This window comes from Pleurodeles waltl, chromosome 12, assembly GCF_031143425.1.
Source record: "Pleurodeles waltl isolate 20211129_DDA chromosome 12, aPleWal1.hap1.20221129, whole genome shotgun sequence".
Taxonomy (NCBI): domain Eukaryota; kingdom Metazoa; phylum Chordata; class Amphibia; order Caudata; family Salamandridae; genus Pleurodeles; species Pleurodeles waltl.
In genome coordinates, this window is record NC_090451.1 from 528,952,879 (window position 1) to 528,971,419 (window position 18,541).

At 48.9% G+C, this 18,541-nt stretch overlaps 1 protein-coding gene and 2 non-coding genes across 3 annotated transcripts in view; all 3 read left to right on the plus strand.

Moving 5' to 3' along the window:
* VAC14 (VAC14 component of PIKFYVE complex) overlaps nucleotides 1-18,541 on the plus strand; it is a 1,245,171-nt gene that overhangs the window by 106,438 nt on the left and 1,120,192 nt on the right. The gene's annotated exons all lie outside the window — the stretch shown is intronic.
* On the plus strand, nucleotides 14,688-14,758 carry TRNAG-GCC (transfer RNA glycine (anticodon GCC)). Its single transcript has one exon. It is a non-coding gene; the product is annotated as a tRNA-Gly (tRNA).
* On the plus strand, nucleotides 15,807-15,877 carry TRNAG-GCC (transfer RNA glycine (anticodon GCC)). Its single transcript has one exon. It is a non-coding gene; the product is annotated as a tRNA-Gly (tRNA).

The following is an 18,541-nucleotide window of genomic DNA, read 5'->3' on the forward strand; positions in this document are numbered from 1 at the left end:
CTTTGACTGACTGTGACCCATGGGTCCTGAAGCGTAGAAGGATTATTTGGCTATGAATATTAAGTCATCTTTAGAATTGCCCTTGAATCCCTTCCCAATTAAATATACTCATTTGGGCAAACGTGTTTCTAAATTTCCTGTTTCCTTCTTATTTTCTCCAAACATTATCGGACCAGGAGTACCACAACAATAAAACTAAGATGAAAATGTACCCATGATTCCTCAACTTTTGAATACAGGGAGGCTAGATCTGCAGAATTTTCTCAGCAGTTCTTTCGTGTGTCGGTAGATGCCGTTGTGCAGCTCTGCATTGGGCCACTAGACAGCTACCATCTCCGTACACAGACGGCAGTTCCTTACATTCTGTGCTTTCTGATGCTGGCCAGAAAGATTTTACCAAAATTTTTTGCAGTGTTCAAGGGACATCTCTCCTCCAAAAACTACAAGTTTCGAGCAGTGGCATGACTGCCACAAACGGATGTCGGTGATGAACTCCCAAAAGTTTTGTCTCTGGTGCGTGAGCTTCAAGCACAATTTGTCATCATGTGCTGAGTGCGCAAAAGTGAACCCTAAGGCCATCCAAGAATACAAAGCCAAGTTGTAAGTTGTGGAACATCACCTGAAATTGTCTTGGTTGAAGTCAAGGGCACGGATGCTGTCTTGCTCCTGAGTCCGACCTCATGATCGATCATCTTCAAGGTCAAAATCTTAAGGCAAGTCCAAGAAGAAGAAAAAATGAAACCGAAACATAGCTCCCCTTCATCCCACCCTCTCCCTTCACAAAGAGTCGTGCAACGCCTTGAGTACCTCCAAACCACCACCTTGCTCCCTATCTTTGGAACCGGCTTCAGCTCTCATCTCAATGTGCCCCAATTTTACCGGTCTTTTAGTGACCCAGCTGCAACTGAGAAAGTCCAGAGGCCATTGATATGACTTTTGGTACCTGACCAGATCCCTCTGTAGCCCCTATGGCCCCAAGAATTTGAGGTGGCTTCATGTTGGTTAACCACCAGTGCATTCATCCCCTATGCCGACTGTGCCACTTGACCTCACCGAGACTGACTCTGAGCTCAGCACCAAGGTTAATGCCTAGTACAGCACTGCAACCAAGAGTTGTCACCAACGCAGAAATGAGAGCCAGTTTTCCTTTTGGACTCTGAGATGAATCAACCACGACGTCTACCGACATTGCACCCATCTCGACTTCTCGCTTTCTCTGACTCTGAGACAGTTCCACAACAGTATGACATCCCTGACCATGATGACGGCGAAAGCAAACTATATGACGAGGGGAACTTATTCTTTGACCTTAAGGATGCCAGTGGGCTGGACACATTCCCCGCCACTGGCCTCCACTCACCCACATGGACTACAGCTAACTTTGAATCTGCCTCTGTTGCCACAGTTATTAGGAAGGCAGCAGAGGTTCTAGACCTTGCTCACTGAGGTCTAAACCAACCTCCTTACAGAAGTCCTACATCCAGGCCATATGTCACAAAAGCCCCTCCTTCTGTTTAATGAGGCCCTCACTGACACATTCATGGGTCAAGCTAGGATACCCCCTACTCTTCCCCAATTAATAGATGGATCAGAAGGTGCCAGGGGACTATCATCTTTCTTCTGCAACATCCTACGCCGGAGACCCCGGTAGTACAAGCCTCCACATGCTTTCCAGACTACCCCACCAAACAACGTAGAAATACATGGTGGCATTTCCTAAATGTATGTTCTCCTCCGTATGCCTCATTCATTAAACACAAGCTGCCTCTTGGGGAGATACTCTCATACACTGTGGGACAGAGTAACGGACATCTTGCCCACTGTCCCGGTAGGCACAGAGGCCACCCTCACACACCTCCTTCAGAAAGGCCAGGATGCAGCGAAGTACTCCATCTGCTTGGGTCTGGACATTAACGACTGTCTCAGTATAGCAGTCAGGACCGGTGTGCTGCTTAGGCGCCACGCTTGGATCCACTCAGCTGGATCTTTGAGCGATGTGCAGCAGTCTCTTATTGACCTACCATTTGATGACACACGTCTCTTCAGAGATAGGGCGCACTGAGCTCTGGAGCACTTAATGAAAGCAAAGCTGCAGGAAACTCTCTCTGATTGGCACCACCTGTACAGCAGTTTCTCCAACAATTATGCCCATTTCGAGGCTTCAGAAGGGAATTCCAACCATGCCAGCATCACAGCTTGCCTCCACATCAGCAGTCCTGCCAAACCTTTTGAGGCAGAGGATAGGATTCTGGCTTTGTATGTCCAGGTACCCAGGGACAACAAACTATCAAACTCCCCCTTCTCTCCCACTTCCACCACAAAACAGTTTAATTTACCTGGTGGGGGATCTGAGGTCATACCACATTTGACCTCCAAGGTGGAGGAGCATCACATCGGACCTATGGTTGCACTAAATTGTTCTAAATGATTACTCCATCCCCTTTCTGTCCCATCCTCCTGACATGCCTCTTACACCACAACGCCTCCTGGAGGGCCACCGCTTGTCTACACTGTGAAGAAGTGTTTAGACTTTCTTGGTCAAGGGAGTTATAAAGAGGGTGCTGGCATCAGACGTCAGGACTGGTTTTTACCCCTGCTACTTTTTGTTACCAAAGACTGACTGAGGCCTTCACCTTATATTCGTTCTTTGCCCTATGCGAGAGCGACCTCTGACCTGCCTTAGGTCTAGAGCTCGCCCCCCACGTCCGCAGCACCAACCTGCTGTCTCCTGCCCCCGACCCCCGCCCACGCTGCTGCTAGCATGTTCAAGGCCCTCCTCCACCCGCAGGCATCCTCCTGCGCCTCATCCCTGGTGTCTAGTGGGCTCTAGTAAGCTTCACTTGACCCGTGTGCCGCTTTTCGCCGTCTTGTAAGTGTTTTTCAAATTTTCAGCGCCTTGCCTCCTTGCGCTTCTGCCCCCGTTTTGCCGCTTTTCGCCGTCCTGTAAGTGCATTTCTATTTTTTTTCAAGCGCCTTGCCTCCTTGCGCTTCTGCTCCCGTTGTGCCCCTCTGATTGCTGTACCCCGATTGTAACTTGTGCCATAATTGTATTTTGTGCCTGTTTTTACTGTTTTGTGCCTTGCTTTTTTCCCTGGTTTTCGCCCCTTGGGCGCTCCCCCTTGCCGATCTCCCCTTGCCGCTGCCTCCCTGCGGCCCCGCCCCCCTCGTGCCCCCATTCGCCGCTCCCTCCCGCCTCCCAGCTGCTCCTCCCTCCCCCCTCCCTTCTTAATGGCTGGCGCTGCGCATCGCGAGTGAGCGACCTCTGACCTGCCTTAGGTCTAGAGCTCGCCCCCCACGTCCGCAGCACCAACCTGCTGTCTCCTGCCCCTGACCCCCGCCCACGCTGCTGCTAGCGTGTTCGAGGCCCTCCTCCACCCGCAGGCATCCTCCTGCGCCTCATCCCTGGTGTCTAGTGGGCTCTAGTAAGCTTCACTTGACCCGTGTGCCGCTTTTCGCCGTCCTGTAAGTGTTTTTCAAATTTTCAGCGCCTTGCCTCCTTGCGCTTCTGCCCCCGTTGTGCCCCTTCTGATTGTGCTGCTTTTCGCCGTCCTGTAAGTGCATTTCTATTTTTTTCAAGCGCCTTGCCTCCTTGCACTTCTGCCCCCGTTGTGCCCCTCTGATTGCTGTACCCCGATTGTAACTTGTGCCATAATTGTATTTTGTTCCTGTTTTTACTGTTTTGTGCCTTGCTTTTTTCCCTGGTTTTCGCCCCTTGGGCGCTCCCCCTTGCCGATCTCCCCTTGCCGCTGCCTCCCTGCGTCCCCGCCCCCCTCGCGCCCCCATTCGCCGCTTCCTCCCGCCTCCCAGCTGCTCCTCCCTCCCCCCTCCCTTCTTAATGGCTGGCGCTGCGTGTCCGCGCCGCTGGCGCGCCAGAGGCAAGCCCATCTGCACCCATCCGCGCCTGGACCGCGCCCAGCACCACCCCCCCCTGGTCCGCACGCCCCCCGCACCCCCAGCCTTCGCTACTCAGCCAGCGAACTCCTCGCCCTCAACCCTGGCTCCTCCACAGAATGCTTCCAGGCCACCCCGAAGCACACCAAAGGACCTTTTTCCTGCCGCACCTGCAACTTCACCTGCAACAGAACAACGAAGCCAGCAACAACCAACACAAACCACCTGCACTGCATCCTCCTCAACACACGCTCCGCACGAATGCACGCCATTGAGCTCTGGGACCTGCTCGACACCGCCGCCCCAGACGTAGCCTTCCTAACCGAAACCTGGTGGAACGACTCCTCGGCCCCAGACATCGCCATCGCCATCCCTGATGGCTACAAGATCACCAGAAGAGATCGCACCAACGGAATTGGCGGAGGAATAGCCATTGCCTGTAAATCTATCCTCAAGATCCACACCCACACGGACAACACCCTCAAGACAGCCAAACACCTCCACTTCCAGATTCACACGGACCCCAACACTACCCTCAGAGGAACCCTCATATACCGTCCTCCAGGGCCAAGAGCCCCTTCAGCGACCCCATCTCCGACCTCGCAAGCACCCACGCCCTCGCCTCTTCAGACTACATCCTCCTGGGAGACCTTAACTTCCACCTGGAGAACAACAATGACGCCAACACCGCATCACTGACCACCAACCTCGGACTCCGTCAACTGGTCAACACACCCACCCACATCGCCGGCCACACCCTTGACCCACTCTTCACTGCAAGCAACCACATCTCATTCAGCCACACCTCCGAACTCCACTGGACCAACCACCACTGCATCCACTTCACGTTCAAGAAAAACACCGAACACCACCGCACCCCTCTACCGCCTCACCGCCGCTGGGGAAAAGTCACAGAAGATCAACTAGCCAGCACCCTCGCCAAAAACCCACCCACCGACCCGGACTCCGCCGCTATCAACCTCCAACAATGGATCCTCAACTGCGCCAACATCCTAGCACCACTCAAGAGACCCACCGTCAACCAAGAAAAGAAAAAAACAGCCTGGTTCACAGATGAACTGACCACCTCCAAACGCACCTGCCAGAAACTCAAGAAGAAATGGATCCTCAAGCGCACACCCGACAACCTTGCTACCCTCAAGGAAGCCAACTGCGAACACCACCAACTGATCCGACTCGCCAAACGCTCCCACTTCACAGAACGCCTTAACAACAACGCTCACGACTGCAAGGAACTCTTCTGCATCGTGAAGGAACTCTCCAACCCCAACGCCAACGTCAACGACGTCCCTCCATCCCAGAAACTCTGCGACGACCTCTCCACCTTCTTCTACCAGAAAATCGCAGCCATCCACGACAGCTTCAACACCACACCTCCGTCAGACCCCACCCCCAACAACTCCTCCCAAGCCGACCACATCACCACCTGGACCCAAGTAGACGACGCCGAAACCCTAAAGACCATGAACTCCATCTACTCAGGATCTCCCTCTGACCCCTGCCCACATCACGTTTTCAACAAAGCTGACGTCACCATCGCCCCCAAACTCCGCAAGATCATCAACCTTTCCTTCAACACCGCTACCTTCCCGGACAGCTGGAAGCACGCAGAAATCCAACCCCTCCTCAAGAAACCTAAGGCTGACCTCAACGACCTCAAAAACTTCAGACCGATCTCCCTCCTCCCTTTCCCAGCGAAAGTCATCGAGAAGATCGTCAACGCACAGCTCTCCCACTACCTCGAAGACAACTCCATCCTAGACCCTTCCCAATCTGGTTTCAGACGCAACCACAGCACAGAGACTGCACTCCTCGCCGCCACAGATGACATCAGACAACAAATGGACAACGGCGAAACCTCAGCCCTCATCCTCCTAGACCTCTCCGCTGCCTTCGACACGGTCTGCCACCGCACCCTACTAAATCGCCTCCACGAAGCCGGTATCCAAGACAAAGCCCTCAACTGGATCTCCTCTTTTCTCTCCGGCAGAACCCAGAGAGTCCGACTCTCACCCTTCCGCTCCAAAGCCACCAACCTCATCTGCGGCGTCGCCCAAGGCTCCTCACTAAGCCCAACGCTGTTCAACGTCTACATGGCCCCCCTCGCACAACTGGCCCGCCAGCACAACCTCAGCATCCTCTCCTACGCCGACGACACCCAGCTCATCCTCTCCCTGACCAAAGATCCTCTCACCGCCAAAGCCAACCTCCACGAGGAACTGAAATCCATTGCCGAATGGATGAGCAACAGCCGCCTGAAACTTAACTCCGACAAGACGGAAGTCCTCATCCTTGGTCGCACCCCCTCGGCCTGGAACGACTCTTGGTGGCCCACCGCCCTGGGCCCCCCACCCACCCCAGCCAGCCACGCACGAAACCTCGGCTTCATCCTCGACTCTGCTCTCACCATGTCCAAACAGGTCAACGCTGTCTCCTCTTCCTGTTTTAACACCCTCCGCATGCTCCGCAGGATCTTCAAGTGGATTCCAACAGGAACCAGAAAGATGGTGACCCAAGCCCTCGTCAGTAGCAGACTCGACTACGACAACGCACTCTACACAGACATCCCAACAAAAGACATCAAACGACTCCAACGCATCCGCCCGCCTGATCCTCGACATACCCCGCCGATGTCACATCTCCCACCACCTGAAGGACCTCCACTGGCTCCCCGTGGACAAAAGGATCACCTTTAAACTCCTCACCCACGCACACAAGGCACTACACGACACCGGACCCACCTACCTGAACACCAGACTCAACTTCTACGTTCCCTCACGCCAACTACGCTCTGCCAACCTTGCCCTCGCCATCGTCCCCCGAATCCAGCGAAAGACCTCTGGCAGCAGATCCTTCTCCCACCTCGCCGCCAAGACCTGGAACTCACTCCCGACCTCACTACGCCAGACCCAGGACCTCCTCACCTTCAGGAGACTCCTCAAGACATGGCTCTTCGAACGATAGCAGCGACCCCCCCCCCCTCCTCCTCCTCCCCCCCTCCCTCCCCCAAGCGCCTCGAAACCCTAACGGGTACATAGCGCGCTTTATAAATTTAATGATTGATTGATTGATTGATATGCATGTACTTATTCCTCCAGAAAGACAATTTCACAATGCTCACCCTCGACCAAGTTTTGGCTGTCCTGGAACCAGAAGACTGGTTGGTGGCATTGGATCTGCAGGACACCTTGTTCCATATTCCCATCCTGCAGATCCTTAGGTGCTACCTGGGGTTCAGGTAGGCTGTGAGTACTTTGTTCTAAATGCTTCGTGTTGGCCTTCCAAGTGCACCTAAGGTGTTTACAAAAATGAAGGTGGTAGTCTCTGCTTACCTTCGGAAGTTAGGAATACCAGTTTTCCCATACCTCCTTGACAGGCTGCTGAAGATGAACATGCCTCAAACAGTCGTCAGCCACCTCCAAATAACGACCAATCTCTTCACACCATTGTGTTTTGTTTTTCCCATCAACACACTGAAGTTACACATGACTCTTTCACAACAGCTGCAGTTTTTTTGAGCCATCCGAATACTGTTCTGTTCTGAGCCTTTACTCCTTCTCAATGAGTCCAAGGCATTCGGGTTATGATCCTGATGTTTCAAACCTTTACCTGGCTATCAGTAAGGGCATCTCTGATACTTCTGGGCTCCTGAATCCTGCTTGTGGACCAAACCAGTGACACATGGGCCCTCTGTGGTGGGATTTGAGTTAGCTCGGCGCCAAGGGAACCTTTTGGATTCCATCCAGGTGTCTGGGGATAGTAATAATGATCTGTAGTGGTGAATGCTAAACTGCAAATGGACCAATGGCAGACTTCTCTTTCTACACCACTCAGAGTAAACTGTTGTGACGGATGCCTAGTTTGGGATTTCAACTGTGACAGGTGGCAATTAGAGGACTCTGATCTGTGGCAGAAGCCCATCTCCTCGTCAATATGTTGGAATTGCAGGTGATTTTCTTGGCACTCAAAGCGTTTCTCCCATTCATCAGTGGGGTACAGGTACTCTTTGTTGCACTACCATAAGGTGGTGGTGTTGTCAAACAGGACGGAGTGGGATTGTGAGTCGTGTGCCTCTGGAGGTGGTTGAATCGTCTGGGTAGCTTCCAGGCGTGCAACACCTGGCCAGATCTTTATATACAAGGGTAGACTAACTCAGCCGATGTTGTCTAGAGAATCATAAATGGCAGCTGCACTCAGACATGGCACATGACGTCTTCAAGCAACGGAAGGAAGCCTAACTCAATCGTTTTACCCATATTGATTATGGTCTGTGTCAAAGATTTAGCTTGTTGATGTTCCCAAGCTAGTTATCGCTCGGAGGCGCTTTTCACTTGGATTGGAGCTCTGCATACCTTCTTTCCTTTGCCTCTCCTGCCTGAGATTCTGAAGAAGATCAGGGATGACTGGGTGTAAGTCATATTAGTGGCTCGGAACTGGGTTATGAAAGTGTGGTACCTGAAACTTCTGGCCCTGAGCATCTGTCCTCTGATCTGGTTGTCGCTTCAAGAGGATCTCCTGATGCAACAGCAGGGCTGGGTCCTGCATCCAAGCCTTACACATCTTGCACCATCCTGCGTTGAGATTGAGTGTCCACAGTTGATGGCTTTTTATCTTCCTGTCAAAATGGTTGGGGCTATCTTGGCAGCCAGATGTCCCTTCAAGCAAAACCATTTATGCTATATGCTGGAAGAAGTTTGTTGTTTGCTGTTTTTCCCGCTTTCTACAGACAAAGTAAAGACGTAGATTTGGAGGGAACATTTTTTTCAAGACTTCCATTGCAGTTCCTAGACATCTCGGGCTGCATTATGCATAGTACTTGGTGCACTATCGTGCTACAGAAATGCCCTGCAGACACTTGTGGCACCCCTTTTGTAATATTAATAGTGCTGGTGCACATGTAGCACCAGCGCTACATTGAGAGGCTTTTCTCTCATTTTCATGAATGGGTGGCCCCATGGAAATGAGGAAATCACAGACAGGCCCTTAGCAGGGACACCACAGTGTGCCACAAACATGTGGTGCATTGTTAGTGCACCTCCTGATGACAGCCTTCTGTAGATGGCAGTAGTGTTCCAGTGGGACCACCCCCAACATCTCCCGATCTCTGTCCCCTCTTTAAAGTGCAGGTGACTGCTGTACGCACTATGAATACGGGCGGCTTGGAAGCAGCTGCTCTGTATTTCATTGAATGCGGTGCCCCTAACATTTGTGATAGCATTGCTGAATAGAGCCACAACCCACAACAAAAGACAGAGTCATTCAATAGCAGTAGTTGGTCCTCTTCAAACTTGTGGGCCCAAGATGAGTGACAATTAGTAATATTATTTATTTTATTTTATAAATGTTTTTACTTGGTTTTGATGTCCAAAAAAGATAGATTAGTAATATACAAGAATACCAGTCTATATGGACGTAGCAGTGCCAACAGAAACAAGATATGAACACTGATCAAATCACAGACCGTTAACCCCTCTCTATCTCCACCCGTCCCCCAATCCCATACCACAGTCAGTTGATAATCGGCCACAAAACATGAAAAGCATACAATTCAGTACTGCGTGTCTGCTTAGTCACTGTGAGCCTCTTCTATAAAGATATAATTGGTATTGATCTCCATCATCATCGGATATCTCCAGAGAGTAGTGGGACAACCAGCGCCCCAAACCTTTTGGAACTTACGGGGTCAACCCCAATTGGCATACGTAACTTTCTCAGCCACCATATATATGTCCATTCCCCTGACAAGAAGTAATATTATTGGATAAGCTTGAGTTTAGTAATACCGTTAGCATGTGAATTTGCTTTCCAGCATTAGTCAGAATTAAACCTTGAGATAAAAAACACAAGGGAAATATTTGCCCACCATATTTTGCATAATATGCCGAATGTTAATGAAAATGATGTGTGTTACTCGTAGTAAAAAATTCCATTGTGGCCGACGCCTGCTTGCGACACCTCACACCTATGAAGATATGCTCTCTCAACACAGACTGCATCAATGTAAGCTTCCTTCACTGGCAGCACACCTGCAGTACCAGCAACTGAGCGTTCCCACATAAATGCAGGAAAAATGTAAGCTTGTAGTTAATTCTAATCCTTCTGCATTTGATTTCACTTTTGATATAGCCCAGTTTCCTGTCACCTGAAAGTGTGTTGGTGCACAAGAGGCACTGAGAAGTACCACTTATGTCCCATAGGACTACACTGCTGACAGGGACACCCATTGGAAAGTAAAGCACCTATGCGCTTAAGAGTGGATTGCAGCCTTGACTGCAGCAGCTGTAAAGTTTACCTCATTCAAAATGTTCCTGCTTTAAATTTCATTTGGTCAAACCTACTGAAATGTAATAGGGGGTAAGATATGATAAATACAGGTACAAACAGATTTTTATGTGAAAAGCACCAAAATCAATGTGCTCTGCTGCATTTTTAGAAGCAGACTTGTAATTGGTGCTTTTTATTAAACCTGGTTGTTGAAATGGGGAAATACTTTGCATGGTATACAGTTGTGTACCACTGCCCTCAATGACCCAACTGCAGGCGAATCTGTATACTGATTTTTACAGAGTCAGTGTCACGCTAACTTGGCATATGTGCTGAGGGCTCGTCTTGTCTATGGTAATGCCAAGGTTCAGAAATGGTTCTGAGTCCTGAAGGGACACATCAAGTGTACCATCTTTTTAGGTCTCGGTTAAAAAGGTCTAAAAGAGTCAGGTTGTATATACTTTGTGGGCTTCAGCCTGCCCATAGGCTTCCGATTTGCTGGCTCCATTGTTGCTCTCCTATTCTTTCTCCTCATTTGTCCATGGAATGCATGTGTTATGCATCCTTCCCTCGAGAGCATGGACCAATTTCTCCTATTCATCCACTGGTCAGATTTTAGGATCTGTTTTAGGAAATACTTTTTTCTTGTTTAAAGAGCACTTAGCATGAGTGCTTGTCTTTCTACTGGCTCCGAGCTGCTTAAACACGTCTGTAAATCCTGTTTTTATCTAGTCACACTTTCTGTGCATTCAAAGAACGAGGTTAAATGTCTCCACCCCCCTACTGCTTGGCTGCTTGTTTCTTTTTCTGATGGCCCTCTGGAGCAGTTCTTGTGCTGTGATCTCTAATCCTTCACCCACCCCCTTCAGTCACACTGCGGGGATGAAGTCCTTTGATTCTGGCCTGCAGTACAACTCGAAAACCTAGGTAAGTGCCCACTTCCCTCAGGACTTGGCGTGCCCTCTCCCCCCGCTTTGGATCTCAATTCAGACTGTGGTGGTTTTCATAAGGAGAAATACTTGCAAAGTGCCCTCCGCCACTGAGGATTAGTGTGCCCCGCTCTTTATCTATCGCTGATTAAGGGGTCCTGCTTATTGCCATTCTGTAAAGTAAGAGCTTTGGGTCTCTAGAGCAAAAAATATTTATTTTGTTGACATCAACGTGCCCTACTGCCTGGGTTGGGTGGCCCTTTACTTTGCAGATTTGATGTGATGTGTATCTCTATTGCTGCAGTGTAAAACCTATTTGTTATTTAGACTCTTTATTGAGAAACAAAACGTGGTATCTCCGATTCAGCATTGAGTTACTGGCAGTACGTATTCCCTTATTTGAGGGCTGGGGGGTCATCTTCCTAGATCGCCTTTAGGGATATAGAAATCGTATCCTCCTCTTTGTTTATCTCTAGCCTTTTTTCTCTAAGGGAACACAGCAGTGCCAAGCAAAGCCACCACTACTTTCCTTAGGTCACACTGGAGTTCAGGCGAAATCACTGAAGTCAATAACTCTCCAACAAACACACGAGCAGTGCGAGGCTCGAGAGGCACTGCAGTAGACTGAGCTAGGAAACTTTTATTTTCCACAGTTAAACGCACAGAAACAGTGGTCACTGCTGAGGGTGAGGGAACTGAATGAAGTATTAGCCATTTCTGCTCAAGCTGGTGGTGAGACACTTAAAGCCTGAATGTGCTGAGTCTGCCTGACATACATTGGATGTGTGTGATGGTAACACTTGTTATAGCACTACAAAAGCGGGAGCTACTGCACCTTTAAAATCTGTTGTGTTCTATAAAGCACACATAATTATAATTTAGTTATGCAATTGTTTTTGTTTATATTTTTATTCTTTTAATTTATAATGAAACAATAACATGGCCTTAACACCATACTGACAAAGTATCAAATGATCATTTAAACCGTGCAGTACAGATCCCTCTCGCCTCCCCACCCTTCAACTGTATGGTCATGTCTCCCGCATATATGGGTGTTTTATTGCAGTAGTTAAACATGTACTAATCCTCTTTGTATGCAGTCCCGCCTTCCTTTGATACCTCCTCCCTTGCCCCTGCACTACATCCAGTATGGTGTCCTTCTGTCTTCTGGACGGTTAGTCTGTTTCTAGGATCCCAGGTCCCCCAGATATTCTAAAAAAAAAAACTCACAACCCCTACCCTTGTATACCTCTCACTCTAGGATTTTACAGCATTCCATCCCCTCCTCCCATTTTCTGAGTGATGAGGGTGTCTTGTATCCCCATTTCTGGGAGAAGTCTCATTTTGCCACTATAAATCTGAGATTCACCGAAATCTTCTGGTATGTCGTGAGGTCTGAGGGTTCGCAAATGCCCAACATGGCCATTTGGGACGTTGGCTCAATGGTGGCTCCAACCGCTCCCTCCAGGGATTTCGTTACTTGTTCCCAAAACTGGTGTATCTCAGGGCACCGCCACCAAGTATGGCTAAGGGTACCTTCTGTGCCACACTTCCGGAGATACAGAGCATCCACGGCCCTTGCCAATTCGGTGAATCAGTGTTCTGGTGTAATATGTCCGATGCAGGACTTTTAGTTGGATTAGTCAATAGCTGGCCTTATTGCCCACTTTTTGGGGGGAAGCCCAGTGCCTCTGCCAGTCCTCGTCATCACGTTCCCCAAAATCCTGTTCCCATCTGTCTTTATGGTGTGTAAGTGTCTCCTAGGTGTACCCCATCAGTGTGCCATATGTCAGGTATATCAGTTTATGTCGAACTTGCCCATCCAACAACCTCCTCTCTTGCGGGGAGTCTCACCCGAATCTCCTATTCTTTATTTATGCTACGAGTGAGTGCACATCTCACCTGTCTGTATTTTAGCCATTGCGTGGTCGACATCTAATATTGCCCTTGAAGATAAGCAAAGGGGACCACCCCATTAGCATCCCTCACTTTTGCTAGCATGGTTATGCCAGTTATATCACAGCTTAGGTAGGAAGCTACTTGTTGCAGCTGCGTGCCTTCGTAGAGCGCAGTAAGTCTTGTGTCCCATTTCATCTCCCTGAGTAGACTATTTCACACCGCCAGTTACGCAGTCTTAAAGTAGAAAGCAAGGTAGCCATCTCACTGGAGGGCATCAATAACACAAGTGCTATCAGTTGAGCTTGGTCCATTGAAGCAAACTACAGCACCCATAATGCTTTCGTTTGGTGTACACAAACCCAGTTATCGAAAAGTATCCATAATAACTAGGAGTGACGTACTCTCCTTAAGAGGGGGGAGGTGTTTGTTATGGAGGAATGTCTTGAGCTCCCCTGCCCTCAACGATTAAGTCCACTAGTAGCCCATGTGTTAAAATATTATCATCACACTTCACCCTCACTGGGGCTGTCTCTCATGGGCATCCTACACCTGTCTGCAAGAAATTAGTAACTCCCTTCTCTTAATGGCACAATAACACGAGAGGTTTCTCCTCTAACCACAGGCACTCTAGTCACAAGAATAAAACTGAAGGTTGTAGAATACGGCCACATTCAGTGGGACTCACCCACCAGCACCCCCCCCCCTCCCCCACACCTCCCCCGCCCTCAAAAAAATAATATATATATCAACAAAATTGAGTCACACTGTAGCGCCAAGATGCAAATAAATGGGCAAAAACAGTGCTATACACCCTCAAATGTATTTTGGCTTATAACAACACATGTTTATTTAAGCCCATGGCATTGTTTAAGTAGAATAAAAAAGCAATACTTCGCATAAACTACTATGCTGGTGAGAAGGATAATACATTGTATTATTTAAATGCATGTTGGTGGCAATAGATCTGTTAGCTTTGCAAACGCCTACACATCCTTGTTGCATGAGTCGTCACGGTGAAAATCGGGGATGCATCGTACACAACACAGTTTACTCCAGACACACACTGGTATGTCACTGCAAGCTGATGTGTGTTATTACTTTTTTGCATCTTAGGGTAATTAACCAGAAAATAAAACTTCACTATTTGCAGGCGCACTAACTACACTGACAAGTACAATAAATCGAGCAGCTATGTAGTCTGTGCAGACCCACGGGACTGGTAGAGAACAGCAACCAACCGTCGCTGTGCTCACACAGACGAGGCTCGGCAGTACAGGAGTTGCCCCTTGCCCTGACATGCCCACGTGGCAGCAGCACGGGCAGGTTTCCCCTCGCGCTACAGAACTAACAGCAGTGAGTCAAGCGTTCGCTGAACAGGTGAAGTACAGACGGCAGCTGTACGGGGCTTTGGTGTACAAGAGTAGTTGCAGTGCAGTGTCTGTCAGGAACGAAGATGATGAGTAAAGCACAGATAATTTCAGCTCAGAGTTTATTTACCTCCTCACATGCTCACAGCAGACGTGAACGTTCCTCGGAATATGCGGCGTTTTCCTACTTTCGGTGTAGCACCTTCACGTGGGTGCTGGGGCGGGTATCTGCTTCCAGTGGTAGGCTATGCGCCTAGGACTTTTGCAGCTGAACAGACGCACAAAAACAGCTAGAGGGAGTGTTCTCTCAGCCGCAGCATTGGTGGTTCAGTGGTAGAATTCTCGCCTGCCACGCGGGAGGCCCGGGTTCGATTCCCGGCCAATGCAGGCTGTACTTTTGACCCCGGTATAAAAGCAACTGCCCTCCCAAAAAGGAAGTACACGGGAGTCAAGTGCCATAAATTTCCTTTAATATGATTACGTAGAATGTGATGACTGACTGTGCACTCATCCTTCGACTGGCCTCGGCATTCGTCCTCTTGCAACTTGTGGATTCCGCCAGTGACTTTCCGACTGTCGCCGGGCAGAGTCCCTAAGGCTCAGACTGAGCTCTTTCTGTTGAGTGAGTGACTGACGGTACCGCGGCGCCCACCTGATAGAGCTGCAGTACAGAGCAGTGCCCGCGAAAGCCTCCCTCACGTGCAGCGACGGTGCAGTGTAAGCCCCGTAGACACAGGGCAGTGCCACGCAGGACGGAGCCGGCGGCGGTGCCCGCGCCCCTCCCACACCAAGCAGGGGCATCCGCGGTGCAAGTTCCATGAGAGGCAGGAAGGCATAGCACGAACAGGTGCAGTGTAGCGCTCAGACGCCTCAGAACAGGCTGCGAAAGGGCTGTAGTGCAGGATTCCCTCGCTTCAGTTTTCACGGAAATAGAGCATAAACCAGGCACCTGAACGGTCGCTTTACAGGTGAAGCACAAGCGTCAGCCCCGTAAACTTTTGTCAGAAATTGCATGTAGAGGATAGGGAGCAGCTGTGCGGGATTCACCTCACATATGGTGGATTATTCCGCATGGGCATATGATAGTACAGCACAGGTGGCAGCAGTGCAGTGCTGCCCCTCGCGTGCCCTAGCGCAGAAACAGCACATGCAGTAGGAATGCTATAGGGTGAGCAGGTTTTGAAAAGAAAGAAATGGGACAGGTCAGACATAAAAGTAGGACTAAAGCCTTTTAGTCTTACTTTTATATCTGGCCTGACCTGTAAGCTGTACACGTTTCCTTGAAAACAACCACTTCCCAGGTAGAGACAGCAGAGCGCCCCCCATCTATATAGTCTGTCACATGTATTTGCTTTGCCCGGCAGGATATCACTGAGAGTTCTGGCAGCTGTGCAGACGCACAAAAACAGCTGGAGGGGCGGTTCTCCCAGCTGCAGCATTGGTGGTTCAGTGGTAGAATTCTCGCCTGCCACGCGGGAGGCCCGGGTTCGATTCCCGGCCAATGCAAAGCAAGTCCTTTTTTTTTTTTTTTTTTAATTACATTTTTAACTATTGATTTCTAAGTTATTCAACTGTTGGAGATGTGTTCTAAATCTGAAGGCTGTTTTCGGTAGTAGTGCAAGCGTGTGTGTCTGTTTCCCCTCTCTTTCCAACACGCGCGTGCACGAGAACAGGTCCTAGCACGGCAGCGAGTAGCGCAAGCTCCCCACACAACAGTGAATACTGAACACGGGGGCAGCTGTTGACTTTGCGCTACTGAACATAAAGTGAAGGGGCAGCCATTGTTCAAGCCTCGCCAGCTCAGAAAGGAGATACAACAGAGCCCAACACCTGGTGCAAGCGTTACTCTCACTTTAGTGGCACAGCACAGACATCGGCCCCAGGAAGAGACAGCTTGTGTACTTTACCCTCAATAACACAATTGTCCAGTAAGTATTTTATACTCATAAAAAGGACTTTGACTAATAGCTACATTTTATGTAGCTTCTTGGCACTAGATTCTTCATAATGTTAGCTGATGTAGTTCTCGAGCTCTGAACAGGTACCTGGAGGCTTTGAAGAATTATTCAAAACAGCTGTGCACATCTGTGTTATTCAGCTGTAGCATTGGTGGTTCAGTGGTAGAATTCTCGCCTGCCACACGGGAGGGCCGGGTTCGATTCCCGGGCAATGCAGGCTGTACTTTTATGTTCACTTTAAAAATAACTTTATTACCTGTCCACTGAAGAAAGAGACCTCGATGTGAAATGCCATTAAGTAGTTTTAAGAGTGCATCAGGGTCTTCACTTTAAAAATAACTGTCCACTGAAGAAAGAGACCTCGATGTGAAATGCCATTAAGTAGTTTTAAGAGTGCATCAGGGTCTTCTTGACTGGAATAAAGCATGCTGTACATACCTCTGGCTGCTCACATACTTTGGCAGGCGAGCCTGTGGTAATCTCGTAGATTTTGGATTCTGTCTGTGAATGGTGGACATTTCCAGCTCAGAGTCTCTCAGGTGGCGCTCTGGCTGTTGAGTGAATGACTAACAATATGGCAGCACCCACCACATAGCTCACAAGTACAGCAGAACCCCACAGTACCACTGCAAGCATCAGTGCCACAAAAGAAGTCCAGCACAGACATCAGTGAACCGTCACTGAACATTGACACACAAACTGTAGCACGCAGACTTTGGCCAAGGGTTACAGTCCAACAGAAGTACCAGCGGTGCAGGTTTTACTTTAGGCACGAAGATGCTGGGTACGGCACAAATATAACAGACCTTGGCAAAGCCAATATGTTTCGCCTGTGCAAACTCCATTAACTTTGTTTATGTTTTTTTACACGTTGCTGAGCAGTTGAACTGCTGTGCAATATAACTTAAAGTAAAAAACCAACCCCCCCCCAAAAAAAAAAAAAAACGCTGTGTCACGGACAATTACAAAGCCAATAGATTTTGATTAGGTGAAACCTATTGGCTTTGCCAATGCTTGTTTGTGATGTATAATCACCAAGTATTGGCTGTTCGTTAACACATGTATTTGAGTAATCCCTACAGACTACAATAAATGTGCAGACATTATTGATTCCCTCAAATAGCAGTGATCTGGAGTATCTGAAAAGTAAGTCCAGTGGCGAGGTGAGCGCACCGCTGGCCCCAAGAGCCAACAGCTGTCATCCCTAAATCCTGAATAAATGGGCGCTGTGTTATCTGTTAAAGGTGACAGCCCTTGAGAAATGTCACAATGCAGCGTCGAGGGAGGCTGGCGAGACATGGGCTGACTGGTATAACTGATGGATTGAAGGTGGGGGGGGAAGAGGCTGTAATTTTAACCCCCTCCTCCCAGGTTACCGTCCTTCCTAAAATAATCATTTTTGAGAATCACATTTTTCAACGCTTATTTACAATAAACCTGTGTTTGCATTTAAGAGGGGTGGTTGGTCCGCAGGTCTGAGTCAGTTGAGCTCTTCATCCTTCCAAAGTCGCCACACTGGGCCGAAAGTAACCCGATGCCTTAAAACCCATTAAAACAAATTATGGTGCAAAGGGATGTATAAAACACATTTTAATATCCCCGTTTGTTGCTACCTTTCTTCAAGTAACGAGATGATGTGTAACATATTATAAACTGACACATGGGAGTGACATAGAGGTGAAGTGGAGAAGTTTAAATTCCTAAAGTTCGTCTTAGTTTGTCATCTAAGGTGCCCCAAAGTCAGGTGTGACATCCATCAAACCCTGTTTGTTTCTCAGCAGCATGCTGCGATTATTATGGCATACTTCTAAAAGTAAAGAGAAAACTACAAGTCTCAGAATGCCGTTGGCTAAAAACCAATAATGGCTGATAGTGCCACACGTGACTGCTTAGTTTCTCGTGTGATTAAAAACATCACCCTTTGTAGTAACATACTCGGGATCCTCATATCCCGCCCTCGTTCTTCAAAACATTATTTTAAGAGCACATAACAAACCGTCTCTCAGAAAAACATGCCAGACTGATTGCAAGCCCATGTTGAGGTCAAAAGGGCTGACCTTTCATCTTTTGGTTTCAAACGGATGTTAAGGTGTTCCATATGGCACGGATCTGGTCTGTCCCTGAGTGCCCGGGTCAGGAAGTCTCCAGTCGGTAAGGGTGGAGAGCCTCTCCGACCATACTGGTTTGTTTGTTCTGAATCACCTGAATGCGT